The following is a 12,386-nucleotide window of genomic DNA, read 5'->3' on the forward strand; positions in this document are numbered from 1 at the left end:
TAGCGCATAATGAAATAATATGATTCATTTATTTTCAAAATTCAAGGAAATAAGGTTTTTCTTCCAGAAATATGACTGACTACATGTATTTATCATAACTATACTGTTTCATCAACAATCCAAGTTTAAATAAATAAAATTACAAATACATTGTCATCTGGGGGTATAGCTCAGTGGTAGAGCATTCGACTGCAGATCGAGAGGTCCCCGGTTCGAACCCGGGTGCCCCCTCTTTTTAGTTTTTCCCGTTATTTATTGCAGTAGCGTAGTCGATCGACATCCCATCGTAGTAACATCATTTAAAAAATCGTTTCTCGGAAACTCAAAACCTCGAGTCTTTTTTTATCCTCTAATGATATGGAGTGTGGATCTATTCAGCATATTGTCCATTGATCGTGTGACGTGTCCAAATTGATAGTGGATTATATGTGCATTTAATAAGCGAAAAACTTCTACGATCAGTAATAAAACCTTTACTTTAAGTCAGTGGAACTACCCAGACTCGAACACCTTCAATGAATCGATGCGACTGTTTTCAACGGTTTGCTAAAACAGTCATTTTTTTCACGATTTAGCGAAATAATCCTGAACTTCAAATTTGTTAAATTCACTACCTATAGCAAGAGCCTCCATAGCTCAGTGGTTAGAGCACTGGTCTTGTAAACCAGGGGTCGTGAATTCGATCCTCACTGGGGGCTGGAGCGATTTCGGTCGTATCTCCAATATTTTTGAGCCCCTTCAACGAAATTCGCTTAAAAATATGTATAGGAAGTTTCGGTATCGAGAAAGTCCGCTTCAAGATAAGCAGAGTTTCAAAGATCCAATTGGGTCATACTTTCAACTTAATCTTTACTTTTACGCTTTACTGTCATTCCCGGTCATTTTCCATAGTACAATTAGTAGCGCATAATGAAATAATATGATTCATTTATTTTCAAAATTCAAGGAAATAAGGTTTTTCTTCCAGAAATATGACTGACTACATGTATTTATCATAACTATACTGTTTCATCAACAATCCAAGTTTAAATAAATAAAATTACAAATACATTGTCATCTTTTGAGAAATGAAGTGCATTTTTTGATATTTAATGTTTTGACAAATTATTAATTGAAACTTTAAATTTTGCTTGATATTTTTCTTGTATTTGATCAATTACTAGCCCCTGTTTTTTGACTTCTTGAAATTTGACTGTTTAACAGGAATGAAATATTAGTACTTAATTCGAGGGACACGGCGGTAGGATTTGATTTTTGTGGTAATTTGGTTGTTTCTACGGGAGGTAAATCAATACTTCTCGTGCTTACGAGGTCGCTTAATCCATTTATGACAAAGAATGAAAATTCATTTAATGATTTGTCTTGCTCCTGTTGTTTGATAATTTCAACAATATGGAAAACGACCTAAAATACTAGTTTATTTAATGTAAACTGTCACAAAGCATAATGTGTTCAAAAATAAAAACAAATACTTGTAATTAAATTTAATGCCGTTTCCAGCCAAAATTAATACTCGAAATAAAACTTTAATGAGTATTATTAAATTAGCGCATACGTATATTATCAATGCTATTGCAAGTGGTGTAAAATAAGAATAACAACTTTCGTAAAAGGAGTAAAGTACACCTAGTCAGACTTCATTATAACAATAATAATAACAAAATTTGATAGTTTTTTTCTCTTTTAGGCAAGATAGGTTCTTTTCCATAAACTATCTTGGTACTGTAACGTCATTAACGTAGATCAGTCTGCAGTCAGTAATTCAAATTATTTCAAACTAAATAAATAAGAAATTAAGATATTATGATTTTTAATTTTTGACCAAGTTATGCTCGCATAACCAACTTTTGATAGTTAATGTTTGTTTATAAACCTCCTCTCGGTTCATGAGGAGTAAACTGCTCCAAAGATAGTTATTTCGCAAAAAATAGTCAAATATTAAAAGCTGTCCTTAAATACAAGTAGAACTTTGTTTTCTCCAACATAGTCACAGCTTTTATATGAACAGTTTTTCCATTGTTGTTTTGTGACATCAATTACACATTGAGGTAATGTAGAAAAAATAACAGCTGACACTGAAACCAAGTAATTATATAAAAAATGAACAGTAAAATTATGTTGAAAGATAAAACGTAAAACACAAGAAAAAGAAAAGAAAAAGAAAAGAAAAACAAACACTGAAAATAGTTGTAAATGGTAAAAACTGTGTTTCACAAGAAGACATATTGAATGAGAGCAGCACACTATGAGTTAATACTTAGATGCTGAACTCAATAAAACAAGTGCCAATGAAAAATAAAATACAAACGATGTATGAATTGCAAGTAGAGTCAATCTTGATCAATATATTCCTTGATTCAAAGTCATGTCACCAAGGTTTACTTGCAAAAATGTACTGAATATGGTGTAATTGACAAATATGTATGCCGACGGAAAACCATCTATACTCTACAATTGACAAATGTCACCAAACTTGGTGTACGTCAATATAGTAATCTCTTATCCAAGCTATATGTTTTATATATAAACGATTTATTAAGAAAGAGTAATCAAGGAAACCAAGATATCTGGCGGAAATAAAAAAAATGTAATCCAGGGACAAAGGCCAGACATGGAACACACACACACAACAACTAACATAAAACATACAAAGTAAGAAAAAAAATGACCAACTCCGACTGCAGCTATATAAATCACATATTGTCGTTAAACAATTCTGGCTTCGGGATTTTATACATCGGATCTACCCCAATGAACTTGAGTAGAGATTCCTCATACTTTGCAAAATACCGATTTTAATTAATCTTCCAAGACCAGATCAGCTATAAAGTCAGCCCCAAAAGAGTGAAAGGATCTGTCAGCAAGTAGAAGAGCACAATTTGTTCCTATTGGAATGCCGACCGTTTGTTGAAAAACATGTACACCACATTACCAAGAAACTGACTCCACTAAAGACTGGAAGCGTGGACCAGGTGCACCGGTAGGGTAAGCGTCCTCTGCTTTTCTAGACACTTCCGCCGAATTGTCTATAAAAAGTCGTCCAGTCTTATCAAAAGTGGAATTTTGACATGTTGTACGAATCAATGTTCATGGCGCAGATGTATACACCTTAACGATCCACAAGATCATGATAACGACCATATAACTTCTGTAGTGATAACTTCAATCTTGTAGCGACATAACACTATCCCAGACGCCTAATTATAAAAAATTACCGCGGTACAAAAATTCTGCGTAGTTACGGCAAGCTATGGCATAGCGTATGAGTTGTGATATAAAAAGTTCATACGCAGATGCTGAAGGAATATTGCCACAAATGAAAGGAAAGTTGACAATACGGAATGAAATTCATCGCGTTTGTCTTAATAATTTGGTCAATAGTTTTCGTCTACCATTGATCTCTAGGTGAAGGTCAAGAAATGAGGCTGGCTTCACAGTGTCTGTAGTATCCTTTATCTCAAGTTTTTTGGGTAGATCCGATGTATAAAATCCCCAAAACTAGGATTGTTTAACGATAATATGTGATCTCATATAGCTGAAACTGAGATTAAAGGATCTAGCTAAACAATAATCCTTTTTCGGCCAGATCAGCTATCAAGTCAGCCTCAGAAGAGTGAGAGAATAGGTTAGCTAGTAGAAGAATGCAATTTGTTCCCATTGGAATGCCAATCGTTTGTTGAAAAACGCGTCCACCACGATAGACAAATATGTTGTCGATAAAAAAAGTCAAGCATTTTAAAAACACTTTGGAAGATGATTTAGAATCGGTTTATTATTTTTTTACAAAGTATGAGGAATATCTACCAAGAACTACATATTTTAATCTAGGTGTACCATCTTTTTTTGGAGTAACAACGATTTATTATGTTTTTAAGTCCAAATTTTAACTGAGTATGGAGAATATAAGTATAAAGAGTTGGAAAGTCATTGGTTGAAATGCTATTGCATTCTGATAATGATCTCGAACTGAGGGTTTCCGGAAGATCTTTTTAATTTTTCAGGATTCACACTGAATTAATAAAATTTCGGGAGTTACAAGTGTTGTGTTAGGACTGGATACCCTCTTTGACAGCTGTGAGTATAGAAGTTAAAAGTCTTGACCTTTAACACAAACTGGTTTAAAAAGTCTTTGGAAATTAACATACAATAACATACAAAATGATTGTCACAAGTTTGTATAATGGTGAGGTATGAAGACTTTTTTGTAAAGGGGGTACGGTAGAGTGAGAGATATAGAATAGAGTTCAGTTCAAATATGATGAAGTCCAAGAGTTTCTCGTATGAATAAAAGAAGACCATCTATGGAGACGTCATGCATCTTAAATGATGTATAGTGGCGATGGCCATGAATCCTTATCCGTCTTGGATTTTTGTCAAATGAATTCACTGTATTTATTGTATTGTTATATTGGCTTGAATAATTCCCTATACTTTTGATGTTGTCGTTGAAACCGTAGATATTGCAGAACCTAGTCTGCGTATCCATTATTCCTCTCATTCCATGCGATAGCTTTTACTTAGGACAGGACTGTTCGTTGGATGGTATATTTCTTCAATACGAACTTTCATTGGGAAGATTGAATGATCCTGTTGATTAAAATGTTGATAAGCTGTTTGGTGGTATTAATTCCCGAACGATGACCGCGCATTATTTTATTTAATCGTTCTTGTCTTTCACCGACATACACTACAGCGCATAAGTTGGAATTTTTAATCGACAATATATTTGTCCAGTGTAGTGGACGTGTTTTTCAACAAAAGGTCGACATTCCAATGGAAACAAATTGTGCTTCTTTACTTGCTGACCTTTTCCTTCACTCTTTTGAGGCTGACTTTATAGCTGATCTGATCCAAAAGAAAGAATATCGTTTAGCTTTAATCTTTAATCTCAGTTTCCGCTATATAGATGACGTATTATCTTTAAACAATCCTAATTTTGGGGATTTGATACATCGCATCTACCCCACAGAACTTGAGATAAAGGATACTATAGACACTGTGAAGTCAGCCTCATATCTTGACCTACACTTAGAAATTGATGGTAAAGGAAAACTATTGACCAAACTTTACGACGAACTTGATGACTTTTCATTCAAAAGTGTCAACTTTCCTTTCATCTGTGGCAGCATCCCTTCAGCACCTGCGTATGGAGTGTTCATATCACAACTCTTACGTTATGCCATAGCTTGCCGAAACTACGCAGAGTTTTTGTATCGCGCTAGAACTCTAACAAATAGGCTTCTGGAACAGGGTTATGTTGCTACAAGCTTGAAGTCATCACTACTGAAGTTTAATGGTCGTCATCATGAACTCGTGGATCGTTATGGTGTATCTACTGCACCATGAAAACTGATTTATTCAACGGGTCATAGTTTTCCTTTTCTCGTTTGTCTACCCCGGACTTGACTTTTTATGAGCAACGGGTGGTCTAGAAAAACAGAGGACGCTTACCCTACCGGTGCACCTGGTCCATGCTCCCAGTTTTTAGAGGAGTCCGAGTTGTTCATTTGCTTTTGTTACTTTGTATGTATGATTTTAGTTACTTTATGTTCTTTGTTGTGTCTGTTTTCCATGTCTGGCCTTTGTCCCTGGATTACATTCTTTTTATTACCGCTATAGCCTTGGTGTCCTTGGTTACTTTTGCATTCTAATCCGCAGATTAGGTACGTCCATTTGCGACATCTCGTGTCAAAGGTTTTGTTCGTAAGAGTACTAGTGAAGAAAGAGTCGGTTATTAGATTGTTCCATGTTTTGCAATTTTTAATTCCACATTTTGATAAAGTAAAATGTGGTTCGTCAACGTCGTCAAGTTCGGACCTTTTTAAAGTGGGAACGTCCGAGCCAGTTTTTCATTAATTCTTCTTGTTAAAACTATAAATCATATTATTGGGCTGATGATACCCTCGGGGACCAAATACATCGGCAGAGGTATCAACCCAGTAGTGTGAAGCAAGGGAAGCAATATTCTAGCGGAAAACAAAAGAATGGAATCCAGGTACAAAGGTCAGAAAATAGCGTTTAAAAATAACTGTTTTTACATTTTAAAAAAATGTCGCTTGATAAACGACTTCTTGCACTCATTAAGTTAAATTTTGGTTGATGTGAATGCGATACACGTTCGTTAAAAAAGCAACATATTGCGTACAAGACAACCAATTTCTACAAGAACATACAATTTGCATATATAAATCAGAAAAGAACAATAGTTCGGTCTAAGTATATATCAATTACAACTTCGAGAAAGAAAATAATGAGTGACAGTTTAAAGACGCTTAACACTCAGTCTAAAAAGCCCTTTTATCCCGCAACTAGGCTTCTTTCTTTACTCGGCTGTATTTGTATAGTAGCATAATGCCGTCTCTTGTTTACATTTTACATTTTGATTAACACCTAATGAAGACTAATAACAGAAATTACTGAACTGATAAACTCTACGCAATAGTAAAAAAGAATGGTCAAAAAGGAAATTCCGTATAACAATAAGCAATATCAAGGTACTATCCGGAAAGATGGAAACCATTACAATGGGCATTTACGGTAGAAATGTTTACACAGGGTTTTATAGCGCGTAAAACTTCCCACTTTCAAATCGATTATTTATTTCTTGTAAACTACAATATAAACAGGTAGTATAACAATACCACCGGACAAAGTTAGTTAAATCAATAATGAAAACAATACAGAGGATATATAAATAAGGGAAAATAGCTACATTTAAAAGTTAATAAGGAACTAAATACAAATACAAAGCAGACATTAAATGCCGACGCAGTAAACGAGAAATGGTGCCTTCGAAACAGATCTTGAACTTTGTGGGGAAGACGCGCAAAAATTCAAGATAAGAATAATAAAATACAAGTAAAAGGTACTGAAACTAAATTTGTTGATACTATGAAAATCCATCATCCGTAATCTGTTTGTCAGCAACATAATATTTCTTAATAAGATCTTGATATGGGAAATGAACTATTTTAGGTGGCCTATGAGTCGTATCATCACAATCGTCTCGTTTGTCATACATTTATGTACTGAGACGACTACTTTTATCAAATTTGATGCGAAGGTCTAAAAGTGACGTGGAGGAAGCTGTGTCAGTAATCTCTCTAATTTCTAATTTTGATGGTTAAAAAATCGGAAGCCATTCTCCGAATTCTTTTAAGGATTATAATGGAGAGAACATTGTCAATATATCGACATGTGAAATTGAAGGGTCTACTTTTGTTTCTTTTTTGTCTTTCATTTCAAGCTTTGAAAGAAACTTCAATTCATATGAATAAAAAAACAGATCGGATACGAGAAGAGCACGATTGAAATTGCCAATTGAAATGTGACTAAAATTGTTGAAAAAGTGTCCCTCCGAATGTATCACATATGTTGTCAAGGAGAAACAAACTAATCACTTTTTAAAAATAGCAGCTATTGTCTTTTTGTTCTGTTGTGGTAACATACTTGGGATCGTAGCTACACGTTTGTTAGAATTACGATACTTGCAGTTAAATACATTATGGATGATTTCTTCCGGTGGGTTTTCAATTCATCGTGGTGTAAGGTAGTATATAATGCTGAAAAGCCTAAAAAAATTTAATTGAATTAACTTCAGCATAGAAGCCAGATTGAAGACTGTCTAAAGGATCTTTTGAGTTTTTGAGAAAGTACATATGAGTAAAATCAATACGGGAGTAAATAATTTCACGGTTTTTTGTTGTCCATCCTTCACTGCGAACAAAATGTTGGAAAATCGTACAGACAACTCTTTTGTTGAACAAGTAGATGGTCCTGCTATGTACTGTTGTTTGTGAAGAGTTTTATGTAGCTTTGGAATCCAATATGAATAAGGTAAGTTCTCAGATTTCTCACTGAATTAATGATACTATAAAGGATTTGTGGTCAGCTAGAATGTCATCTTTGTTAAATGTACTGCGTCTGTATGTAGTGCGGAAAACAGGTAACCAGTTTTACCTTGCTTTCAAATACGTCTGCGCTCCAGAGATGACATAAAGTGATACAATTTAGCATTTTTTTACTTTTTTGTATATTTGAATATTTGAAATTTTTCACTATAAAAAAACGCTTAAAGATAAACACAATGCATGTAAATTGTCGGAAAGTACCAATTTTGTAAAAAAAAAAAAATACATTGGGAAATTCACTACTGAGTTTTCAATTTAGATAAAAAAAAATGTCCAAAATGCACTTTCAACGACTTTTTTTTTTATTATTATATTCAATACTTTTACTTTTTTTACTGCTTTTTCACAAATTTGAATCTTTTTAACAATATCTTTTTACAAATTGTCATGAACATTTCGGACATTTCAACATTTTTTTTAATTAGCCTTACTTATGGTCAGAATCCTGGAGAAAATGGCCCTATTCTATGATATGTCCGGCAATGCACATATGTTGTATTTTTAAACTACAGACTGAGAGGCCAAAGTTCATTTTGTCTTGATTGATTGATAGGACATTTTGGAGATCGATGTATCCACAGAAAAAAACATATTATTCAGTTATGGGATACCGTGTATAATAAAATAGTTTGATAAAATCATACACAGATCGTATTTGTGTTAAGTAAAATAAATCCTATCAAAAAAAAAATATAAAAAATCATTAATAAACCAGCAACATCCGATCAGCCTGATCGGGGTATATGCGCAATTAAGTTTTATTAGATAAGGACATATGGGCGATACTTAAACAAAAAGGTGTGTGTAAAATAAAAACAAATACATGTGTAGTTATCTAGGTAAATATATGCAGACGACATTTAGAGTTTATTATTGTTTGCTACATAAAGAAATAGTTCTTAATCAACTTTTCAATTGAAAAATGAATTATGCCTTTCCAATTTTATTAATCTAGATATGCTTTAACTAGTTTACACCATATTTCTGACCACATGTTATATGCCTTTCTTTTTAGCACTTTTATATCTACTTGTCGCCTTGGATTTTTAGCTTCCCTATTCACGTGTGCATTCCAATCTAAGATAGCTAGATTAGTCCGTAGTACATAAACTTGCTGGGAAAAGTTTATCATTTTGTCATGATACTGCAATATAGCATTGTTGAAGCTTTCAACATAATGACTGTCCATGCAGTGAATATAATCTACAGGTGATTCATACACTTGAGTGTTCATTAACGCTCGTCCAAGTAACATTTCTGCCTTTGGATCAGAAATCACATCTTTTGATGGCTTATACTTCAATTCTGTTTTACATCTTGATAATTCACTGAAGTGGTCATGATTATTTTTATAATGTTCGACAATATTCAGTATACTTAATTTAGGTTTTGTAGGATCTTGATTACAATTTTTCATTGCCCAGTAAATGTGAGTCTTGATACTGGCACTTTTATCTGCTAACTCGGGATGCCAAGTTTGCCCCTCTTTGTGCTTTGGCCCTGTGCAAATTGATTTAATTTCCTTTGCAATGCTTTTTGTTGCATGCCAAGTATCATTTGTAGATTTAGTATCCATTCCATTGCTCTTTATGAATTTGTTCACACTTGTATTTCTGTAATGACAATGAACACGGATTTTTACTTCATACTCATCATGTAAATTGTTATAATACTCGTATATTCTTTCTGTTCCAATCAGTTCGTGTTTCTGTGCACTCGGAAAATCAACTTTAGAAATAGTTTCGACATGTAACACTTTGTGAGTTCTAGAACCAAGACATACAACATCAGTAAACATGGAGTTCTTCCTAGTTCCATGCCTAGCATCAGTAACAATGTCAATACCGTCTTGTAGTTCTTCATAGGAAGCAATTTCTTTGAGAAGTGCTGTTTTACATGACTCATTTACTAAACCTTCTACCACTGGTGAATATTTTTGAAATATTCCATTTAGGGTAATTTCGCCAATACATCCAATATTTGAGGCCTGACAGAATCTTGAATACTGGTTTGGTAAAATACCAGAGTCATAAAATCCATGAGCCTTCCGAAGGTTACAAAGACATTTGTCACCAAGGTAGGATGAAGAAGACCAAAGTAGATCATGTTCTTTGTCTTCACATCTAAGTTTACAAACTCCAACATGTCCTTTTATATCAGTTGATTTGACAAATAAATTGCTCTTGTAGATTTTCCCGTGGTTTGTTACTCTCTGAATGAGGTTTTCTATAGATTTTTCACCAGTTATAAAAAGCTGTTGTTGGGATGCATCAATATCACAAGCTGTAAACGAACAATCTAAAAATGGAACACCCTCCTCATCATTTTGGTTCTCAGGGTCCAACTTTTGTGTTATTTCTCATATAAAACGAAAATACTTCCAAAAGCATGTCTTTATTTGTTGTTCTATTAAGATTTCCACCACCCATGGTACACTTGATGTCATTAGCCATTTTTTTATGGTCTTTTTCATCAATTGATTCACATGTAAAATTAATTTTTCCATCAATAGGTTTTGGTTTATCTTTTCTGACAATATTTCTCTTCTTGACACTTTCAAAATTATCTTTTGCGTATTTCCTTTTTTCTGGTCGTTGATTATTTTCATTATTTATATTAATATTCTGAAGAGGTAGTGCTTCCATGATGATACATTTATTTTCATTTATTAAAAATTTTCCCTCCAAACTGTGACATTTACAAATTTCCCACTAAAACATGGGACCATCAAGGAATTTATAGTAATGCATTTTATTTATATTTATTAATGTATTTTGTCAGGATCATCATTACCTTTTGAAACATTTTATTTTTGACAGGTATATCCTCCCATCTGATTGATTGTTGCAATGTTTTGAGGATTGGGATAATGATTAAAAATCTCTATCCTTCTATAACCTCGTTGTCAAAGGTCATGCATTTTTGTTTCATTAGAGGGAATGATAGGTTTTAATTAAATTGCCTAAGAATAAAAAAAAAATCTGCCGAGAAAATAAAGTTGTACGAACAATGATAAATAAATTGACGTGTGGTAATCTTTGGTCAACAAGTAATTCATAGTAAATTTTACACTTTTACCCACAGAATAACCCCAAAATGCCCATAAAGTTGATTCTTACCCACTTCAGTAAATGATGACACATAAACTTTGTAAAAGTCAGTGAAAATGGAAAAGCTGCAGAATGCAAGTGTGCTGTCTTTGGCTGTTACTGAAGAACAAAGATTAGCTATACAAGCTATTTTCAATCACAATAATTGGGATTTTAATGAAGTTAATCAGATGACAAATTGGTGAATCGAAGAACCAGCTGAAAACACCAACAGAAATGAGTCTGAAGAACAACAAGTTGACCTGCAAACTTTTGAAAGTGGGCCAAACCATCAGGAAGACATTCAGCATGAAGTAGATAGGGATATGTGTTTGGAATGTTTTTGTACTCCATGTGTAACTATAAACAGGTAAAGTTGGATAAGTGAAGGGCAAATGGCTCACATTAGAAATAGTGCTATTAGGAAAACCAAATACAAACTATTTTGGAGAATGATGCAGAATAGAGGAGCCTGGAGTCATGAGCAGTACCTCAAAAGTTGTCTTCTTAATAGAAATAGAGTAGATGACTCAGTAGTGGTTGTGAGGAGAGAGGTTATGCCTATCTGTGTTTTAAATCTTGTGAGAGAACTTTATCCAAATCCTAAGTCAAAGCCATACATTGGGCACAGATGATATTGAAAATTGCTAAAGTATTAAATATAAAACTCTGTTATTTAGATCAACTTTTCACTTGCAGTATATTAGAATAGATTGATTTTTGTGTAACAACTTATTTGCTGACATATTCTATTCTTTGGATATGTGTTAATGGATTTTGATATCAGTATTAATGTATTGGAATAAGGCGAAAATTACATGTACTGCTAACAAGGTACGTGAAGCATGCCTGTAATCACTAACTTGCATGTGCATTTGTTTACAAACAAAAACAGCTAATACCAAACTCCTCCCACTAAATTCAAAATCTGTACAAAATTGTGTCCACTTCAGATTTTGCAAATGTAATTTCTCTAGAAATATTGATCAAATAGGAAATATGTTTTCACAATTTGTTTATTGTTAAGGTAGAAACATTTGAGACAAAGATTGTCAATAAAATCTGCTTCTAGCTCATGATATTCTAAAATTATATTCTCTGATCTTAACCCTGCCAGTTACAATAAGATTTTTGAAAAGCAAGGGATGCAACCCTTATATACCCAGGCTGCAAACCTATCAGGCGGAGCATTATTTTCTGTCATCTTGCGAAAATATACAGAAGTATGTATTTTCAATGGGCAAATAGTGTTTGAGAAAAAGAAAAAAAAATTCTTAAAATTTTTCAAAATTATATTTTTGGCATAACCCTATATATGGTAAAATGGCAAATATTAATTTAATAAACCCTCTTTCAAGGGGGAGATATTTGGTGGGAATTTTTTCTT

General features: G+C 33.4%; 2 non-coding genes across 2 annotated transcripts; both read left to right on the forward strand.

Moving 5' to 3' along the window:
• The first annotated feature begins 159 nt into the window (after nt 1-159).
• On the forward strand, nt 160-231 carry Trnac-gca (transfer RNA cysteine (anticodon GCA)). Its single transcript has one exon. It is a non-coding gene; the product is annotated as a tRNA-Cys (tRNA).
• A 394-nt stretch (nt 232-625) lies between these two features.
• Nucleotides 626-698, forward strand: Trnat-ugu (transfer RNA threonine (anticodon UGU)). The gene has a single exon. It is a non-coding gene; the product is annotated as a tRNA-Thr (tRNA).
• The last annotated feature ends 11,688 nt before the right edge of the window (nt 699-12,386 follow it).

Source organism: Perna viridis, chromosome 2, assembly GCF_037379345.1.
Source record: "Perna viridis isolate PV_CMFRI_1.1 ecotype Kerala chromosome 2, ASM3737934v1, whole genome shotgun sequence".
Lineage (NCBI taxonomy): Eukaryota > Metazoa > Mollusca > Bivalvia > Mytilida > Mytilidae > Perna > Perna viridis.